Source organism: Strix aluco, chromosome 21 (assembly GCF_031877795.1).
Source record: "Strix aluco isolate bStrAlu1 chromosome 21, bStrAlu1.hap1, whole genome shotgun sequence".
Taxonomy (NCBI): Eukaryota; Metazoa; Chordata; class Aves; order Strigiformes; family Strigidae; genus Strix; species Strix aluco.
Window position 1 is genome coordinate 4,755,376 of NC_133951.1, and position 12,992 is coordinate 4,768,367.

The window sequence follows — 12,992 nt, forward strand, 5'->3', positions numbered from 1 at the left end:
TGTGTATCACCTTAACATATAGTTCCAGATACTATGCATTCTGATAAATCCTCAGTCTAGCACTGCTGTTCCATAAAAATATGCATATTTACACATTCACAGTTGCAGAAAAATCTAACAACACAGTACTGCCTGTACCAGAGCATTAGAGATAGCAGGCAGTACTGTGTAATGCTGATGGTATGGGAAAAGGAGATTTGCTAGTAGTCCAAGAGACTAACTGATCTAGTTTAGGACATGTATAATCACTTAAACTTCTTCAGATCCTCCAGATCTAAACCCATTATTTTCCTAGTCATTGACATTTCAATCACTAAAATATTTCAGTGAATAACACAGGGAATAGGTTAGAAAAACAGTGTCTGGAGTCCAGTGTAATATACAGCATCAGATGATGTCCTGAGCTGTAGCAGCCCCTTGCAAGAGTGCTCTGGCACTGCAGCACCCACATTTTTGGCTCCAGACTGGAATCAAAACCCAGACCTCATCCCTGAGCTCACTACACAAGTTACGTGGACAGTTGAGTATCTCAAAAGGCTAATCTTTTCGCATGGATTAGGAAGAAGAGCTGCCCATTAACAGAGGTTTTGAATTCTTGTCTACTGCAATATAGTAATGTGTAGAGCATTTAATATCTTATTTAATCACACAACCTTCACAAAATAATTCTTCATATAGGAATATAAGCCTGCCAAATTTCCCTGTATGTTCAGTTGTCACTCACAGATCCTTGGAGAAAGATGAAACATTGGGTTATTGGGAACATATACTGACAATGGCCTTGTCTTCCCTTTTGGTTGAACAGTAGGCTCATACCAAACAGATTGCCCTCAAGACAGGTGGAAACTGTGAAGCTGAATTTCTTCCAGCTCTTGCCATGTCCAGCACTGAATTCCTGTGTTAATACTTTTCCATGTTCATACTGTTCAGGGAATTCAGATCATGATAATTATCAGAAAAGAACTGATAAAAGACAACAGTCATTTCACCATAGAAGCCAATCAAGTTGGTCAAGCACGATTACTTTCCCTGGTAAATATATGTTGGCTGCTCTCAGTTATCTTCTTGTCCTTCACATCCTTAGCAATAAATGCCAAGAGGACATATTCTGTGATCTTTCAAATAACTAAAGTGAAACTGAGCAGCTTACAGTTTCACTGATCTTTCTTCCTCTCTTTTTTTAAAGATGGGCATTACATTAGCCTTTTTCCAGTCATATGGGACCTTCCCTGTGTGTCATCATTTTTCACCAATTGTAAACATAGGCCTTGCAATTACATCCACATCCTTTGATGACTCACGCACAGCCCCTTGATATGAATACATCAAGCTTCTCTTAGTAATTCCAGCTTCAGTAAGTAGTAGGTTAGGACTTCCCCACTGCTGGTTATCTGTTTCCTTCTCAAACTTCATTGGAATATGCAGATGCTTGGGGACAATGTGCTTATGAACACCGATGCAGAAAAGGTTCTGCATACTGAAGTGCTTTCTGTATCATCTCTCACTAGGTGGTCTCCCGCATTCAGTGGTAGGCACATATTTTCTCTGAATTCCCTTCTGCATCATACATGCAGAACTGTTGTCCTTAATGTCCCTAAGTGCCCAAGCAATGTTCTGCATTCCTATTTTGTTGCCAGTCTTTGCCTCCACCTCTTACATACTTTTGTGTTTTAGTTCATCAAGATGTTTGCTGCTTAGCTAAGATGAAATTCCCAGTCTTCCTGCAGAACAAGGTAGTTTGTTCATGAGGTCTCAATAATTTTCCTTTAAACTGTAACCATCTGTCCTGGTCAGTCTTCTCTTTCACAGCTGCTGCCAAGTGTGTTCCAACTAGCAGTTTCCTGAATAAAATGAATTCTGTCTTACGAAGTCTAGAGTGTTAATTCTGTTGCTTACCTCCCCAGCTTTCCACTAGATCCTTCATTCAGTCATCATGTGGTTGCTGCAGCCTGAGCTGCCATCTTGGATCATATTTATCACTAATTCATCCCTGCTTCCAGTACTCGGGCATTGTCTGTCCTGTATTTACATTAGGATATTGTCATTAGCACAGTCTAAGAACTTCTGACATTGCTTGTGCAGTGCTGTTGCCCTCCCAGCAGATGACCACATGGCTGAAATCTTCCCTAAGGCAGAGGAGACTTCTGCCTTTCTACTAGTTGTAGAAATCCTTCTTCACCACTTTGTCTTGGTCAGGTGTCTATAATGGACCCCATCACAACATCCCTCATTTTCCTCCTGTGTCTGATGGGATTCCTACTGTTACACACTGGAGCTTTGCACAATCAAGGAGCATGTTAACATAAAGCATAAATCCTCCTTATCTCCCCTGTCTATTCTTCCTAAACAGTCCGTATCCTTTCATGACCACTTTCCAGTAGTGCACACTATTGCACCATATCTCCATGATTCTGACTATGTTCCCCTCTCCCTTACAAAATTCCTACATTTGCAGCATTTCCTCTCTCACTTCTAGGCTAAAGTCCTCTTCCATGATGAAGCTGATTTCACACCCTTGTTATCAGGTTAGTAGACTCATTGCAAAGACCTGTCTCCTTAGTCCTCAAATACAGATCTTCAAAAATCTAGAGGAACTCATAGATGAAGTTGCTAAGCTTCCAAACAGGGTGTGGAAGGTCCTACTTAAAAATCCATTTGGATATCACAGGACTGTCAGGTGACTAATATAGTCCCACGGCATTACGGGGCAATCAAGGCAACTACAGCGCGATAAGGCTGATGGCTATACTGGACAAATCAATAGAAATTATAATACAGAACCAAATTAATGGACACAGGAAGTGACAGTCTTTTGTGTGTATTTGTAAAGGGATCTTACTTCACAAACCTGCTTGCTTCTTCGAAGGCCAGATAAAGCATGTAGATTTAACTACCCAGACTGTATCTGTAATGCTAAATCTATCTGTTCCTGACTGCAATCTCTGGTATCAGGCAGAATAGTACAGAATGCCTTGCAGCCAGTCCTCAGTGCTTGTGACCACCAGAATTGTCTGGCTACATCAACCCTTGGCCTGGGTCTCTGCTGTTTAGCAAAGGCCTACTTTCCCTTTCACACCAACTAAATACAGTATAAAACCATAGCTTCTCCCCTGAAGTTTTTAATAGGTTACATTAAACAGTGGTAGGGAGGGAAAACTGTAAACTGCAGCACTGGCATCTTTGTGCATGTTGTTCACAAAGAACGAAACTGAGAAAATAGAAAAAGACTGGGAGGACAACATGGGAAGTTCAGGGGAACTTTCAGGAGAAAACAAGACCTAAACTTTTATGCTTTCCTCCAGATTTTTTTTTGGAAGATAAAGATCATATTAATTCATATTTGCAGACAAACTAACTTGAAGAATTTTATTCCACAGATTTAAAAATCCTGGTCATATAGACACTCAGTTATCTTGTAAAAAGCTCTGGGATACACACCATCTGTTTTGGATTTGGTTTAGTTCATAGAGATTATCAATTCCACCCAAGTGACACCTTTCTGCGACATGGTCTATTGGGCAGTCCAGATTTTTGCATAAGAGTAGTCTGTAATTTGAATTATCAGATCCAGACTCCATAAAGATTTAGCTCCAGAGTTCTCAGTGAGTTAGGCCACAGAAAGCTGGCCAATTTCCTCTGTCCAAGCATGGGACAGCCAAGATGACACCTGTCCTTGGGAAGAGGGATCTGCAGAATGATGCAGCAATGTCCTGATGCAAAACAAAGAGGGAAAAGGATCTTGCCAGCCATTGACTTTCTGTCACTTCTCTTTTCATCCCTACAGGGCCTGGAGTCCACTGGAAATAGAAGCAAGCCACAGCACAGAAGAGGCAGAATGAGATAAATCCCTGGATAGAGATGGTCCTGCACAGACATACAGTGTGGGCAAAGTTCTGGAGTGATGACATCCAGCCATGCTGAAAACAGATCCCATCCCACTTTCTGTAAGTCCATACAACGTGATTTCCCTTCCCTTGCGTTCAGTGAGCATGAGAGGAGAGAAAGAGGGACACTCATAAACACAGGTGAAATATGAAAGTGGAGCACTGTCAAAGGCTCTTGAGTTTGTGGCCCAATGTAAACCTCACGCTCCACTCTGTTTCTTAGAGCAGCAGCAGCAGCCTTGTAACCTGTCCAGTTAGAAAGAAATTCCAGGACCAGTATCTCCATGTAATTGTCATGAAAACACCTTCAGGCCTCCTGCTTAGGTCCTCTACTCCTTCCACCCTGAACCAAGTGGACCAGAATCTCCTGGTCAGTTGCAATAACAGGAAAAGAAGCATGGCTGAAAGCCTCTGGCCTCCATTTCAGGCCCATTGGTCTTCTTTTCTGCCCAGAGAGAAACAACTAAAGCAAACTCCGTTGGACCATGTGGGAATTAACCTGCAAAGTTCAAGAAGGAATCTTCTTGGGAGTCAGTATGTATGGTGTAAAATTTAACCTTGGCAGCAGTGAATTCCAGTACAGAAAGGCAGCTGAGTTGGTGAGCTCTCATCTAAGTCTTTGAAGGAGAACAGCATCAAGGTCACCATCAGACAGTTCATGCTTTCACAGTATCATTGGGTACCTTTATTACTCTCATTAACCATGCAGTTATCCTAGAGCAGCTGCACCATGGATTTCACAGATGTTAAAGGTGGTGTGTTCGAGTCAGGTGTGCATCCAGTTGGTGGATATTAAAACAGAATGTTCTGATCCATGGCATCTCCCCACGCAAATGGAGGGTGCGTTCCAAAAGGTAAGCAGTTTCATCCTTTGCACTGAGCTTGCCCGCTCTTTAATGTGACTTTTCCTGAAGGTTGGCACCAAGGGTATTAAACTTTCACCCCCTTCAAAAGTGGAGAGAATTTGTTCACATAAGCAATTAGCAGGAGATTTCAAGATGGCACTGCTCTCACCCTGTCCCTTCAATGTCATGTCATCGGCAGCTACCCTGGCAGAAGGCTTGGCAAGTTTTCCTCTTGTCCTGTATGAGCTTGATGCAGAAGAAACAGGAGAGCCAAAGACTGCCTAGGGCAGCAGCCTGCAGCTGTGACCAGGTAAGATCACCTGGACTGTTTCTGGTGCACAGCATGAAATTCATCTGTGAGCCTCCTATGTGAGGCCCATAATGTCCATTTAAAAAGAGATCCCTTCGTTGTCTGCCCCCCATTAGACAGCCCTAGGAGGCTGGAGAGAGCTGAGAGCTGCTCAGCTTCCACTCGGATAGGAAATCTGCTCTTGTGGATCAATGTTTTCCCTATGATTCTCCACATGAGAAGCCACACCTATCGCAAGAGAACCACAACTGCCAACAGCCACAAGTCCCTTTTGGAAGTGCAGGTGTCTGCCTTCTGCACCATGGGAGACTGTCCAGGTATGGCTCCAGCTTGGCTGAGTACTGCCTTTATGAAGGTAAAGACATGCAAGGTCTGTATAGCTACAGCCCATTGAGCTGACACCTGCAGCGCTACACCCAGCCTGTCCCAGTCCCACACAGCTGGATGAGTGCTTTTCTCAGCCAAGTATCTGCACTTCCAAGGGATAGGAGTCCACCAGCTCCCTCAGCATCTTTCACTATATCTCATCATTAGGATCAGATCCAGGAAGGAAGGTTGAAGAGATCCACAGAATCAAAGTAACTGCCACAGACAAAGAACCACCCAACAGTCCTCCAGTATCTCACAGGCTATCATCCAGATGTTCCTACATCCTTTGGGCTGTCATTGTCCTCAGTATCTTGCAGCCCCTGTGCTACCTTGCCAAGGACATTTCAAGGAGAACTGTTCCAGGAAATTGATTGTGTTATTAGGAACTTTACACCATGAAGGAGTGGGGCAAGTGGGCAGCTGACAATACATTCTCACTCCATTAACATGTGCAGATTGAGCATCTGTCAAGTAATTTTTGTAAGAATTGCAGTCTCCCTCTTCTGCAGCATCTGAGCTGTGAGGAAACCCAAGGATTCTGAAATCCACACATGGACTGGTAATTTGGGTTGTCAGAGAAGATTTTGAATGCCCCAGTACCAACTAAAGAGTAGATTGTCTGCCTCACAAGATATATAGGATTCTGGAATTTGGGATTAGCTTTTTGGCATCATTCTCCTGCATTCTGAGTCATTCTGAGAATGACTGCAAAGTGGAAAGGGTGAGACCCAGCACAAGGAACAGTGAGTTCAGAGTCAAGCACAGAAGCCCTAGTTACCTCGTCTCCAAAACAAAGCCAGTCCCACCATTAGCTACCTTCTGCTGAGCAGCCCCATGGATAGAGCATTTGACTATGAAGTGAGAGGTCTGTGTTCTTCATCCTCCTCTGCATGGGAGGAATGCGCATACCCAGCATCCTTTCCTTGTCTCCTAGATCTTGGTCCTTTACTAATAGGTAAGGAAGTGTTCTGGGTGGATGCACTGTCCACAGCCCTGCCTTGAAGTTTGGCTACCGTGCAGGCAGGCACACTCACTCTTTCATGAGTTAATTCCCCTTGCTGTGTCACCAGTTGTCTACAAACACATGCAGTACACATTATTAACAGCGACAGTAGGTTGAGAAGGTGCTTTGCTGGGATACATTTGTGAGAGTATGCTTTTTTTCCTTAGGCTGCTCTGTTACGTTTGGGTTAGGCCATTTATAGTTCTCTAGTAGTCTATGAGATCTTTGATCATCTTTAACAGCTTTTTCTGCTAAACTGTACTTCCAGCAGCATATTGAAGATTCCCTTCATCATCCTGAGAATTTTAGCTGAGAAGTTAAATATTCAAAATCCATGACTTTTTCCATATTGTCTACATTGTAGCTTACAGTGAGATGAGCAATCAACTCTCACTTATCAGGCAGGGTGAGAGACCCAACTGGTGAGATCGATTGGATTATTTGTGTTCTACAGAAGCCATAGGGAGCACTGTGCAATCTGAGTTATGTGAAAAGTGTCTGTTCTGCAGAGATTACCAAAGAATATCTGGATGCATGTAACAGTGCTTGTCGTTTTCAGGTGAACTGTTGCTCAGGACAAAAAGGTCTAATTCAATCCATGTTCATACATCAGCATAGACCAGATCCTGAGAAAAAAACGCAAACTGAAACCCAGACTGGAGACTAGAGTACGATGCAGATACTTGTAAGGTATTGCAGACAGAAAGCTGATTTTGAACTTGCCCTAGTTGATTGCTGGTGAGGCCACTAGGTGTTTCTGCAGAGATCTCCCAACAGCTTGTCATTTCTGAGAGTAGAGGCAGGAGGGAAGAAATTATTCAGCTTGAGGAGCAAGTGTTATGATTTCTTTTCCTGCTTTTATTTCTGCAGGCTCTTTCTTTTTATGATGCTGAGACACAGCCTTCATCTCTTTCATTTCCCCTGTGTCTGCTAAACTGTTTGGCCTTATGCCTGGAATAATGAATGACAGCCATTGCCTAAGCCCTCCTCTTAGGTATCAGTTAGTATTTGCAAGAATCTTTCAAAAATGATGTTGTTACAGCATGGATTGCCTAAATTCACTTCCACTGGGAAATGAGTATTTAGTATCAGTGTCCATATATTCTAGAAAAAAAATACTTTGTTCAGTGCCTTGATCCTACCTTAAAAACATGTATGGCAATGTGAGACCTAGCACTAAAGACCACTTTCTGATCTAATGTTTTTTCTTGCCAGATTCTGTAACTCATACAGAGTGGAAGAATATCCCCCTAAAATAAATGGCATCATTTCTACTCTGGAATCAGGGTATTACCATATAGCACTTTCCAAGTGAAATAAACTACCATCACCTCAAAACAGCAGAGGTTGGGGGAGTAACAGACCCTTTCCCTGGAGATACAAAAACCATGTGGAATAGAGCTACACTTATGACTCTTCTAGAAAGAACAAGGATACAGGATGGAGTCTGAAGTTCCCTGACTTGCTCATGATTTAAAAAAAAAAAAAAAAAAAAAAAAAAAGAACTCAGATTGCTCCTTGCAGGATTTTCAGCTTGCAAGTGCTGTTGTTTACCATGCTGTTATTATGGTAGGGCCTGCTTAGTCAGATCAGTTTGCTCTTTAGCCTGTGGTGCACAGTCTGACAGAGAATGCTCAGCTTCTGCTGTAGCAGCATTTCTGCTGCCCTCTGTGTAAAATGAGAGCACACAGGAACGTTAGCACAGGACAAACAGAAATGTCAGAACACTGCTCTGTAGCAAAACTTCTCATCCCTACACTTCTGCTAGGATGTGGCTGGATACTGAACCCTGGAGATGGTAAGAGTACATTTTCCATATTAAAAGGTTATTTATCAATTCAGTGTAGCTCTCCTAAGGTGCATGTTTTCAATGTTATTTGCAAAATGTGCTCTGTCCATATTTTTGATGTGCCATCTTGTTAGGAAATGTGCCACTAAACTAACATTTCTAATAAATGTGGCTGAAGGAATGGGCTGAGAGCATTGCTGGAAGAAATAAATTATTTCCCAGGAAGAACTGCTGAGGATTATAACTAATGAGACTAATGGTTGAAAAGCAGTGTGGGCCATCCTTCTTTACCATGGCAAATGTAAGCAAAAATTTCTGGGTTTACATGCGAACACTTGTGAAGACAAGCTGATGTCATAGGCTGGCCATGAAGGGGCTATAATGGCCTTGCTATCCCCTGTCCCTTCTGCTCTATTCAGAAACTAATTTCTGCAGATCTTAATGCAGTTGTGATTTACCTTCACTACACATCAAGGAAAGTGAATGCATCTGTCCTAGGGGGAACTTTGATGACAAATTTGTTGCTAAGCAACTTCCCACAGAGTGATATTCTTGGAAGTCCTCAGAATGAGTTAACTGAACATGAGAGGCAAATAAAACACACAATCTGGCATTAGAGGATGGGCAGCTTTCAAATGTGCACCACAGGTGCACCATTACTCACGCTCCTCCTGTCTCCACAGCTAACATCAGTGGAAGAGATCTGGGCAGTAGATTCTGGCCAAGGAGATGACATTCAGGATGCCCTTTCTATCAGTCACTGAAGCGGCTGAGGGGCTCCTGTTACAGAGCAGGTGAGTGGGGTGGGAAAGATGGGAGACCGCTGGGTAGGAAGGTAACTGAAAGAACAAGTAGCAGGAAGAAGGAAGGGGAAGGAAAAGAAAGTAAGGAAGGAGCAGGGTATTAACCCCTGAGGCAATTATAACATAACCTAAAATAAGCTGTACTGGTGAGATCAAAGGTCCATGTAGCCCAGCTTTCTGTCTTTGGAAGTGATGCCCAAGAAGGAGCGGCATCTTGCCTAAGGCAACATAGAGGGGCACTTCTCTAAAACTCTCCTGATTCCCAGTAATTTGTATTTATGGAAGACCTGAGCAGGACATGATGTCTGGATATTTAACAGCTCATGGTGGATTTTTAACTGATGAATTTGCCCAAACACTTTTTGAACCCATGAGCTGTTCTCTGAATGTATGGCATGTTACTGTGATCCTCTACTGCGGCTAACTCACAGAACACAAACATCCATGTATGTAGTTCAATTCACTTTGTTATTATCTTTGAGTGTTACAAATATGTATCTTCTTTGTATTTGCTTCACACTTGATCCACATTTTCATATGAAATCACATATTTGAAGAAGTAAAAATAGTGATCAAACTGCAGAGAGCATCTCCCAGGTGCCAAGGTAAACTATGCTACAGTTAATCTACAGGATGTATTAATACTACACCAGGATATTTTTCTTGTAGTATTTTCAAGGGAAGTGTTTTCCCAAACATTAAGGCTCCTGTCACTTCAGAGACTCCACCACAGCTTCCTATGTAATGTTAGCAGATAGATTTCCGTGGTGGTCAGCCTAAATGTTTCTTTAATTTCCATCTGAGATGCTGAGGGAAGGATACAAGTCCCTGCTCCTCCTGAAGGGCAAATCAGTTGTGTAAAGCAGAACAGCTCCAGCAGAAGACAATGACAGTGACTGCCACCAGACAGTCAGCAGCCAGGGTGTCAGGGTGCTGGTGGCCCATGTGGGAGATTAGCAGATGGGGGTTCTAACAGTGCTTACTTCCCCTGTTCTGAGGACATTCCCTACTCACCCCACTAGAATTTACCAGGGACAGACCTTTCTCTCTATATGGCTTGTCACAAAGTACTTGGAAAGATCTGAAAGGATCTCCCAAAAGAGAAGTGAATGAAAAGTCCAAAGGAGGAGGGCACATTGTTTTACATCTCAGTCAGGACTGTGGCCTGCAAAAATGTATCCCAAATCTGTTGCAGGTCAAGATGCAGTGCCAAATTCACTCCATCACTTCTTTTCCAAGCAACACAAGTGTATGTTGCCTTCCTTCCAAATTAGTCCCTCAGGTCCCTCAAACTGTCTGCTGCTCCCTGAGAAGTGCCTCCAGGTGGACAGTATCTTGCAGGGTGCAAGGTCTCAGAGCAGAGCTGTCTCTTGACTGCACTCATATATTTGCTAAGCCTGGATTTCACACCTTAGTGCCCCAATGTACGTATGTTGTCCCCAGTCCTAACTGTGTTGAAACTCTGAATTCAAGAGAACTAATGAATGTAGAAATGGGAGAAAGAAAGGACTTCTTTGTAGGCCCTTTTCCTGGTTGTATGGCAGATTCATTGGTAAATTAATGGAGAATGCAGCTGCTGAAATGAATTTTATTTCCTCAAACTCTTTGTCAAGAAGTTTCTTCTCTTAATACAGAATACTATCAAAAAATTCTATAACTGGAATAGTTAGGTCAGGAGATACAGATGTCCCTCTAGTCCAGGAGTTCACAGATCTGAGATTCTCTGCAGTGGGGCAGAAGTTCTGTTGGAACATATGCACTGTATCTATTTCAAACTTTCTCTCCTAGATAGTCCTTTATGGCCACTTTGGAGCAGCGTTTTCCCCACGATTAGTTAACACTGGTCCGCTGACAGGCAATCCAGTCCCACAAGCAGCGTGTCAATTCAAAAGGCTATCATTCTGCAGCTATGGTAATAAATATCCAAGAGGAAGGAGTCTCTGGTTTCCCTCCCCTTGGTATGCTATTTGGATCCTGGTAATTTATCATAATTTAAGGCCTCCTCAAGTGAATAGTACTATTAGTTCAGCATGAAAGAAAACCTGAGAATGCCATTTTTTTCCTGTATGTTCTAGCTATATGTGATGTATCTTGTTTAGGCTAGCACATTGCTATAGTTCATATTGCACCATCAGAGAGATTTTTTTTGCAAGTTAAAGAATCCTGAAAAAAACATCTTATAATAGGTCCATAAAAATCACAAGAGTTCTCATCTTTAAAGAGTGTTTACAGTGTTTCTTAAATTCAAGCCAAATTATTTATTTATCAATTTTGAAAAATCACTGGTTTTATATACCTTAGAATGTACTCCCCAAACTAACCTTGTTGATCAAGGAAGCAAACAAGCAGAACCCTAAAATGGGAACTCTTTCCAACTGGAAAAGAAGCTTTTAAGAGATAAAAATCGTATTTCAGCTATTAACACGTCTACACAGTTTTGCTGGGTATTATGAGGCAAAGTGGGATATATACACCTTCTCAAAAATTATAGCACCTTTTTCAGGCAGGATCAGTAGCTGACTGTGAAATATAAACATAAAAATAGACATGACGATCATCACAGTTTCAGTTGCAAGAAAGCTATTGATACACTTGCTATTTTTCTATAAAAGTGTATATGACACCATCCATATCTAGACAGTCCTTGGGAGATGTTTGTCTAAAACATATCCCTAAAGGATAGGCTAGACATCATGCAATATTATAGATACTCTGTTCTTCCACACAGTTTTTCTCATTCAAATGTTCCCTTAATATTTACTCCAAATCCTTTTTTGCTTCAAATTATAGTCCTGATGACATAACCCTCTCTGTCTCTCATTGAAAAACCTTTTCATTTGACAAAATTATTTTCATGCTCACACACCCAGTTCTTACTTTTCTTGTCTCTTGACTTAAAAAATGAAGGTCTATCTATACCTTTTTCTAAGTCATGCTCTTTATAGTTGTCATTCTAGCTCCTCTCCTCCTTACTCCACAGACAGATTTTTCTTTTTTTCAGAAGAGGTCTACAAAATATGCTCTAATCAAAATACTGTAGACTACCACTAAGATAACCCATTGCTTAGGAAAGCAAGCATTCATATCCTGCACTACTGTAAGAGTACTTATACTAATATTTGCAATAATTGGATATAACATTTTTGCAATTGTCTGGAATTGTTGAATGTATATAAACATGTGCCCCTGATTCCTTGTCTACCTGGCTCAGATGATAAACCGCATGCATTTCTCTGATTTCATCCCCATGAAGAACTTCATTTCTCTTCATTAACTTTCCTTCTGAAAATTAGAGAGATTTTCTCCAATTTTCCAGAGATCCTTTTAAGTCTGATCCTGCTGCCAAAGTGCTTGGATGACCCACTTCCCAAAAGACACAGTATCAGTGGCCGCTTCTGTCAGCTCAAGGTCTTTTCTTTCAGCATTGCTGACCCCAACATTTCCAGGCCTTCTTCGGCCCATTCCACCTGTCTTGATTCTGTCCCAGCGGTGCACACATGAAACTGGCTGATCCACCTGGTTGGATTTTAACCTTTCTGGTGTGATTCGATCATAACACGTGGGCCAGGAAGTTTCAGCAGCTTTAAAAGCGCCCATTTTTAAGTGAGACCTAGTTGCTGCCACCCAGAGCAGGGTCCACCTTGATGGCTCCATGCTGCCACCCCCTGGCAGTGGGTGCCTGGAGCAGCGCGCCCGGGCGGCTGCTGCCTGGCTGAGCTCCCTGGGACTGACAGGAGCCTGATGGAGCCCTGTGACTGACAGCCCAGCTCCCGACCCCCGGTAATAATGCCATCGCCTTTCTGCCAAGCATCCCTTAAAGAACTTCTCCGTCCCTTTAGTGTCAGGTGACAAGACCCAAGCTGAGAATAAAGCTGATGGGGCCTGCGTCCTCCGAACCACAGCCCAAATGGTGAGGCAAAAAGCAGAGTCACCATCCCAGCTGATGCCTCTGGGCCTTGGTTTCCTCTGCCTGATGGCCTGTGGTGACC